Source organism: Urocitellus parryii, chromosome 8 (genome assembly GCF_045843805.1).
Source record: "Urocitellus parryii isolate mUroPar1 chromosome 8, mUroPar1.hap1, whole genome shotgun sequence".
In the NCBI taxonomy this organism is placed as follows: Eukaryota; Metazoa; Chordata; class Mammalia; order Rodentia; family Sciuridae; genus Urocitellus; species Urocitellus parryii.
The window spans coordinates 125,067,786-125,077,147 of NC_135538.1; the positions used below are offsets into that span (position 1 = coordinate 125,067,786).

The following is a 9,362-nucleotide window of genomic DNA, read 5'->3' on the forward strand; positions in this document are numbered from 1 at the left end:
TTATTATTATTTGCCAAAGAATGATGTCTATTTGTAGCTTAAAAAGTCAAAATTGAAACCACGTATAATGGAAGAATTATAAATGCTGGGTCCATATCTGTTAGTTGTCATGTAAACTTTCCATTGTCATGCTATACTTCATTTATCAGTGTTTGTCACTCTGGAAAAGATGCCTCATTCCTTGGTAAAGTGTACCAAATCTTGTTTCATCTTCGTTGTTAAGTTTGCCAGAAGTACTGGAGATTGAAAACAATGCTCTTCTACCACTGAGTTACATCTCTTGTCCATCAAATTTTTTTACTTTGAGACAGTCTTGCTAAGTTGCTGATGATGCTGACCTTGAACTTGCAATTCTCCTGCTTTACCTCCCTTCTCCTCCCTGAGCCTCTGGGATTACAGGTGTGTGTCATAGCACATAGCAGTATTCTCTGTTTTTATGCTTATAAATTCAAATGGTATAAGTTATCTCAATGTTACATTATATGTAGCCAATTTTGACTTGCTATATGTAAAATTAGAAGGGAATATGGTATAAAAGAAAGTATGGTCTTTAATCCTGGGTTTGAATCTTGGTTTCATCATTACTAAGTGTGCAAATTTTTCATTTTCATAAATCACAAAAAAAGGTAAAATGTAATTCATATCTATCGGAATTTTAATGAGAATCAAATTTCAAGCAGTAAGCAGTGTCTGTCATGTTGAGTCAAGCAAGGATTAGGTTATACGTTTTTAAGCGGGGAGATGTCAACTTTGATCATTACTGCCTCACAAATAAGCCTTAATTTTATTATCTGGAATCAAAGCATCTAATACTCAGGATTGTATTTGGTGGAAATAAAGTTGCATAACATAACATAACTCAAAATATTATGCAAAGATGTTACCAAATTTAGATGAATTGCTTTAGGTCAATTATAGGTTTATATGCTCAGCATTTTAAGTCTGGTTTTAAAATAATTTAATTTACAGTGGTATTTATTATTGAAGATGTTTATTGAGGTAGAGTAAGAAGTGATGAGAGAATACTTGAAATGTATTGAGCACTTATAATTTTCCATGAGTTTTGCATGTAATTTTATATACTTTATGTCATTTAATAACAATGTCCTTTATCAATACATTTGACTACTGGAAACAAAGGATCTATGTTTTAACCAAATGATAAGTATTTCAGAAGGGTTCCAAATTTTTTGACTGTGAATTATATTTGGTGCAGAGCTAATCATCATAATTAATCTAAATTCAATTCAGTTCCAAATATCTATTGACTTATTGACTCTTTTCTTATTCTCTATTTTTTAGGAATAAAAAGTAAGTATTATCATGAGCTGGGAAAATGACAGTTCCCCAAAAGGATTTATCCTACTTGGTTTCTCAGACAAACCCTGGTTGCAAATGCCCCTCTTGGTGGTTTTGTTAATATCATACACATTCACTATCTTTGGCAATGTGTTCATCATGATTGTGTGCATTCTGGATCCCAAACTTAACACACTCATGTATTTCTTTCTCACTAATCTCTCTATCTTAGATCTCTGTTATACCACAAGCACAGTCCCTCATATGTTAGCAAATATTTGTCGAAACAAAAAGACCATTAGCTATGATGGCTGTGTGGCCCAGCTCATCAGCTTCCTGGCCCTGGGAGCCACAGAATGTCTCCTCCTGGCTGTTATGTCTTTTGACAGATTTGTGGCAATCTGCAGACCACTCCATACATAGTCATCATGAACTGTTGGTTCTGCTTAAGGATGGCTGCCTTCTCCTGGCTCACTGGATTCAGCAACTCAGTGTTGCAGTCTTCCCTGACACTAAACATGCCACGCTGTGGTCATCCAGAAGTGGACCACTTCTTCTGTGAAGTTCCTGCCCTTCTCAAGTTGTCATGTGCTGACACAAAGCCTATAGAGGCTGAGCGTTTTTTCTTCAGTGTATTAATTCTGCTAATTCCAGTGACATTGATCCTCATCTCCTATGGCTTCATAGCTCAAGCAGTGTTGAAAATAAAGTCTGCAGAAGGCAAGCGGAAAGCTTTGGGGACATGTGGGTCCCACATGGTTGTGTTGTCACACTTTTTTTGGAACAGGCATTTATATGTACCTACAACCACCTTCATCAACCTCTAAGGACTAGGGAAAGATGGTTTCTCTCTTCTATGAGATCATCACCCCCATGTTGAACCCACCCATCCACAGCCTTAGAAATAACGATATGAAGGAGGCCTTCAAGAGGGTGATTTCAAGAATCTTTCTCTATAAGAAATAAATTCTTCATTAAGCATACTCCGAGTCTTCCCTTATTCTTGAATATGATTATAAGATTTGAAGTGATTTTCCAATTTTCCAGGCTCTCATGATTTCATTGAATTATACCAACATATGAAAATTTTTTCTCTGTCCAGAAAATAATGCTGAAGAAACACAACATATGCTTACTAAGTTAAAAAATCCTTGGTTTTCCAGAAATCCCCCAATGCATTGTGTTCCTTGAGTCCAAGTCATTCTAATTTCTTCTTAACCATGTCAGATGAGTTAGGAAGGCTTGATTTTTTTTTTTAACCTTCCCACATGTAAACTATTTCTTTCACAGTCGTCTAGTCTATTTCTTAGACAAGGATTTTCACATCTTCATGATTAAATAACCAATGATCTCAACCCCAAAGTTCTTTCATCATAACTCAAATCCTCAATCCCTTTACTCCCTCATCCCTTCCTAAAAATTCATTGTACATACTCTTCCAAAATATTCTGAACAAGTAGTGTGACTTCAGTCTAGCTTAAACTAGCTAAGTGTGTGAATCTCATTTTAGAGAAGACATAATTGAGTTATAGCCTTAACCCAATCATCAAATTAATCCCTGATGGGATTAACTAAGTGGTGACTGAATTGGTATGAAATGGCTGGAGGAGGTGGTAATTGGGGGCATGGCTTTGGGATACATATTTATATCTGGCAAGTGGAGACTGTTCTCTCTGCTTTCTGATCGCCATGTAAGCTGCTTTCCTGTTACACACTCTTCTGCCATGATGTTCTGCCTCACCTTGAGCCCGAAGAAATGGAGCTGACCTTTTATTGACTAAGACTTCTGAAACCATGAGCCCTTAAATAAACTTTTACTCCTTTACAGTTGTTCTGGTTGGGTCCTTTTAGTTACAGCAGTCAATTGCAATGTCTGACTGAATGTCTGAAAGACATTTCAGACTCAACACATTCAAAAGCTGAACATTTACTCCCCCTGCAAAGCTCTGTTCTAAAACTAGTTTAATGAAAGAATTCGCCTTTTTTCATATATGCAAATCAGAAAACATGAGCCATATCTTATACCATCCTGTTCAGAATTTTACTCTCTCACACTAGATCATAAGGAACCTTTTCTTACTTAACAAATAAAGACATATTCACCTCCCAGGTATTCAGTCCTTGTTGTCTTATGCTAACTGTGTTCCCTTCCAACCTGGAACATTTGAACACACTGATCTTCTACCTAGAATACTCCTTCCACCCATCTTTACCTGATACTGAGTATAAAGGTCTAATTGTTTATTTAGGACATTTTTTTTATCTCCCTGGTTTAGTCAAATGTCCACAATTTTACTTATTTACCAAGTACCTCTAATTTATAGCATTTTAACATTTAAATCATCATTTGATAAATGTCTTTCCTTATCATTAGACTGTGAGCTCTAGGAGCACTGAAACAAAGTTTGCCTTTACTGACCAAAGCATTCACAGATCTTTAAAATGTTAAGTTATCAGAAATATAGGTAGTTAACTCAGATGCAAATTTTCACTTCTGTGAAAAGAATATTCAGAGATTATGCTCTGGTTCTGGGGACAGTGGTCACAGAAAATTCCATGGTAGTATATAAACTTGAATTCTCAAAAGCTAAAGAAATTATTTTTTCTATGGAAAAAGAAAAATCTAATCATTGTCACATATGGTTATTTATAATATTTTCTCTTTTAATAAATAATATAGATCCATTCCTTATATATTAGTGAAAGTAAACAGTTTTATGGGAAATAACTCATCCTTAAAAAATTATATTTAGAGTTCACCATTACTAGAATATTATTTTTCATTATTTTCTGTTCAGAGAGTTCACAATTCTTTTATGTGTATTATTATATCCTGAAAATATTCTATAATATTTGAAAATATAGTTTAAATAGCTGCAATCAAATTGCACTATGGAAGAATATTAAAATGCATTTAAATATTTTTCTATTGCTGAATATTTGCCTTTCTTCTTTTGATTATTATAAATGATTTTGCAAAGACTTTTCCACATATGAACATATATCCAAATGTCAACTTATAGTTTTGACAATGGTATTTTTAGGTCTGGAAAAGAAATTTCTTAGCAGACTTAAGAATCAATAAATATGGCTAAACTTTCCTACATAAATTTCTTCATTTCACCTTCCAATTAACATTGTACATGACAAATGTGAATATTTGTTTCATGAGCTTTTGCCAATTCTAAGATTTTTCATCTTTTGAGACATTTGCCAATTTTAGGAGTGGAAATATTGATATTGTTTCAATTTTTTAAAAATTTCCTTTATCATTTTGGTAGTTGTTGGGATAAACATTTGTTGGAAAGCTTGTTGTTCCCAGCAGTGAAATAAGGACTCTAAAGAGTGGAAGGAAATGGAGAAGGGAAACTGTCCACTTCACTTTTCTCTAAATTTTAGATACAAATCAAAGCAGAGCAACTTGGTTGTAAAGTAAAAGAATGTACTCATAAAACATCTAAGAAAACTCATCTATGCAGTGCACATGCAACCTATCCTAGATATCTGCCCCAGTTGTGGGTGTTGTGCAGCCCTCCATTGTATCTTGGCCTGCTGCCACCAAAGAGTTCCTGCATAATAAATTGTTCAAAACCTCTCTGTTAAATCCTCCAAGTTCTTTCTTAGGAATGATATAACACTACCCTGGGTTGAACAGAAGTAACACATGGAATAAATTAGGGATGTTCACAAATATTTGATTTCCTATATTTGATTTCTTCTTTTAGGCAGACTGTAGAAATAGTTCTCCCTGCCCTCCTAAATGCAGACCTGGCTTTTATTTTTTTTATTTGTTCTTTTCATTTATTTTGACATATCATACATACATGGAATATAACTTCCCATTTCTGTGGCTGTACATGATGTGGAGTTACCCTGGTAGTGTGTTGGGAGCTGGCGACCGCACCCTGAAAATGGCGCTGGTTTCCTGCTTCTGCTTCTTTAGCAGTTAGAGTTGTTAGAGGTAAACAACTCCTTGTAAGGCTGTGGGGCTGGGCTCTGGCCTGTTTCCGCTGCGCTGTACCTATTAGACTTTTCCACGTGGTGCTAGTTCATTGGCGGGGCTAGGTACTTAAGCTAGGGCAGACCGACCGCTCGCTCTCTTGTTCCTGTTTTCTCGTCATGCTTCAAGGGTCCTGAATAAACTGCTGAAAGAAGAATCCTGTGTCGTGTTTTCCTTGCTGGCAAGGGGTCACGACAGTAGTGTATTCATATTTGAACACAGGAAAGTTATTTCTAATTCATTCTACTTTCTGTCCTGTTGCTAGCCCTCCTCCCTTCCCACCACCTTACCCTGTCCAATCCCAGTGAGCCTCACTACCCACCACCCTGCATATTATGAGTCTGGCTTTAAAAATTTGCTTTTACAATAAAATATGAAAATATGTGGTTCACTTTGGATGATGACTTTAAGATCTAGTGCACACTCTGCCTTGTTGTCTTTTTCTCTGTCCATTAAACAATGTCCCAGGTAAAGTTCTTAATCAGCATAAAGTTAGATTTGGTAAAATGTGAAGTAGAACTCACACCCTTGTTAGGAAAATAGCATAAAAGAAATAAATATCTTGCTATGGTTTAGATATGAAATATTACCCAAAGCTCATGTGTGATACAATCTAAGAAATTTCAGAGGTAAAATGATTAGATTCTGAAAGTTGTAACTTAATCCATGAATTAAGCCATTGATGTGGATTAACTGGGTGGTAACTGTAGGGTAGGGTACAGCTGGAGTAGATAGATTACTGGGGCAGGCTTTGATGGTATACATTTTGTACCTGGTAGTGGAGCTCTCTCTGCTCTCTGACTGCAACATCCTGAACTGCTTTCCTCATCCACATTTCCCACATGATGTTCTGCCTCATCTCTGCCTCACCTCAGTTCCAGACCAATGAGTTGGACATCTATGGACTGAGTCTTCTGAAACCATGAGCTAAAATAAACTTTTCCTTCACTAAAATTTTTCTCAGGTCTTTGTGTCACAGAAGCAAAACAGCTGACTAAAACAACTTTCTTAGTTAAAGTTACTGATATTTTTGAGATTTTTACTACTAAATTATAATATAGTTTGTCTTGATTACTGAAATCAGAAAACAATATAAGAATTCTGATGTTAAGAAAATAACTGAAATAGGAGGCACTGGCATAGGGTCAGATATCAGCGTATAAGGAAATCAGTTTTAAAGATTGGAGCCATAAAGATCCTTGCTATGCTATACAATAAGAAAATTTTGAGAAGAGCATCACTTTCAATAATTTGAAAGGCAGAATGAACACAATGATTGTGATTCTAAGAGGTTGGAAAAACTGTATGCATTTATTATTATGGTATATAGTTGACAAAGTATAACAAAAATCTCAGAAAAATTCCTTGTTTTCCAGTGGAACTTAAAAATATAAAAAAAAAACATGAGGAAGTTATTTGAGCAACAAAAAATAATTAAAATGAAATTTGTAGGGATAAGAATGAGTACAAGAATGTAAACAATTTACTTCCTACTAAACTTTGAGTGGATTAAAATAACACCTAATATACCCCTTCACAGTTAAAATAAATGGTTCAAGGAAAACAATTCTACTGATGATTGGTAGTACCAATAAGCCTACAAATAAATTTGTAGAGAACAAGATGTCTTAATGAAAATTGTGGAAGTGGTATTGTACATGCGACAGAAGAGGATCAAGGAGATTAGAAGCTAAGTTTTAAAGGGAGTTATACTGTCAAATAAAGCAGGATTCTGGACTAAAGAAGCTTCTGTCTCTTTGAGATATAAAATACCTTTTGGAACTCCAACCTCTTTTAAGCAGGAAAAAGCTGAAAAGGTTTATGTATTTTCTCTTGCCCTCTTCAGGTGCATATACTTCATAGAAGGACAAAGAAACAGATGCACCTCCAAAAGGGTGGAACTCAGAGGTTATGAAGAACAATAGACAGAGGTATTATTTCAATGAGTAAAAAATAGTAACTTTTCTTAATTCACAGTAACTGCCTAGTAATTTTCAGAATTTCTAGGAACCTGTGACTTTTACTTTTTTCCAAAATTTCATGTCATGAATGAAGTTTTCACACTGGTCATTTTCTTCCAGATTTCCATATTAAAATTTGAGTTTGTGAAGGACAGACAATGTGTTGTTTTAGTCTTAGATCTCTAAATCAAGAGAATTAAGTACTTCTGATGAAGAGATCAGGAGCACTAATTATAAATCCTGAACTTTGAGGTTTGTTTTTATTGGTTGGAAGTTTGAACTTTTTTTTTTCAAAAGGCGGTGTATAGGAAAAAGAATAAAACTATAGAAATCTTTCCTTTTGAGTATGCATTACCATTTTCTTCCCTGTGGAACTATGACATTGTAATTAGCTTTAGTCAATAAATGTGAGTTACACTGATTATAAACCTCTGGTAAGAAATATAGGAAATTTTAGACAATTTATTTTCTTCAATCTTTAATGGAGAATGGCATGGAAGAGGGCTCAGGGACTTCCTGGATGTGAAACATGAGCAAAAATTAAATCTTTTTTTGGATTAATCCAGTATGATTTTGGACTTGTTCACTAATATATGTTCATAGGCCATTTCTTTCTAAAAGAAATATGGAGAAGTACTCATTGGTAAGTGGGAGAGGAGAAGTCAGAAAATAAATCTATACTAAAATATGACCCTAATTTTGAATACACCTATGCTTGTAAGAAAGAACTGTAAACAAACTCTCCAACAAGTTAATTGTGCTGGGGTAAATGGCAGGATACCAGAACATTTTTACTATAGCCTTAATAAATTTTCTGCATTTTAAAGTTACATCATACATTTTCTTAAATATCAAGAAAGTGGTACTTAATGATGTGTAGTGATACTAAACATCAAACACCTGATGCTCTCAATGTATTTTGTCCTGAAGAGTTTTCCAATGTGATATTTGGTTAATATTGGACACTATCTTAGAATTATAATACCATACACTTGAAATGAAAACTTTTAAAAAAAAATATTTATTTATTTTTAGTAATAGGTGGATACAATACCTTTATTTTTATGAAGTACTGAGGATCAAACCTAGTACCTCATGCATGCTAAGTGAGCGCTATACCTTTGAACCACAACCCCAGCCCAAAATAAAAAACTTATTGATAGTGAAATTACTATTAGAATATCATAATTATAAATTTGCAACAAATTTTAATTTTCAAAAATCTGCTTACAAATAATTTTGTAAATACTTATCAATTATGAGACATTAATAACTTAAATACAAGGTGATTTGGGCCCTAACATTTAAATCCCCATCAATATCTAAAATATTTTTATATTGCCTATATCTACATTATTGTCATATACACCTTAATCTGAGACACTTAAAGTTTGTCTGTATTCTTAAACTTAGTACATACCCCAAACCAGGGCTATTTTGGTTATTTATTTGCTGACAATTCCTTAATGCCTACATACATAGATATTGATAATTGTGAGGTTCATTGTGGATAAAATACGCAAAATTCCCCCTCACAGAATACCAAATCATAATGACAAACATCTAATTATATGTTGTAATAAAGGTTGTGCTGTACCAATGACAAGGTTTCACGAGTAAAATAGAAGGTAATTAATTCATTTAAGGAAAGCTCTTCTCAGGAGGTGTCATTTAGCCTCAGATCTGTAAGTAAAGTAGAAATAAATTAGATGTAGTGTCAGAGGGGAAGAGCATTTAAAGCAGAAGAAACTACATGTGCTAAAACCTTAATCTGGAAGGCAATATCTTGACTCAGTGTTTCTTTTTAGTTTTACCTTTGCATATTATTCAATTATGGTTATAATATATTTGAATATAATTATAAAAATTGCTTTAATAGTCCAAATACTGTATTTGCCCTTTATGGAGAGTCCTTCTTCATTTACATTTGGTGCCATTTAAAAATATATAATATGTAAATATAATTTAAGTATAGATATACATATACATGAATTTTTCCCAAATTATTTTTTGCTAAACACTTCAACAGGACATTCTCTGAGATTGACTTGACCTTATCAATTGTCTCCAAAGTTCACTTTATATCCCCACCATACAGAGTG

The 9,362-nt window shown here is 34.0% G+C and overlaps 1 pseudogene; it reads left to right on the plus strand.

Moving 5' to 3' along the window:
• The first annotated feature begins 1,323 nt into the window (after nucleotides 1–1,323).
• On the plus strand, nucleotides 1,324–2,265 carry LOC144256737 (putative olfactory receptor 2B3; annotated as a pseudogene).
• Nucleotides 2,266–9,362: the final 7,097 nt, after the last annotated feature.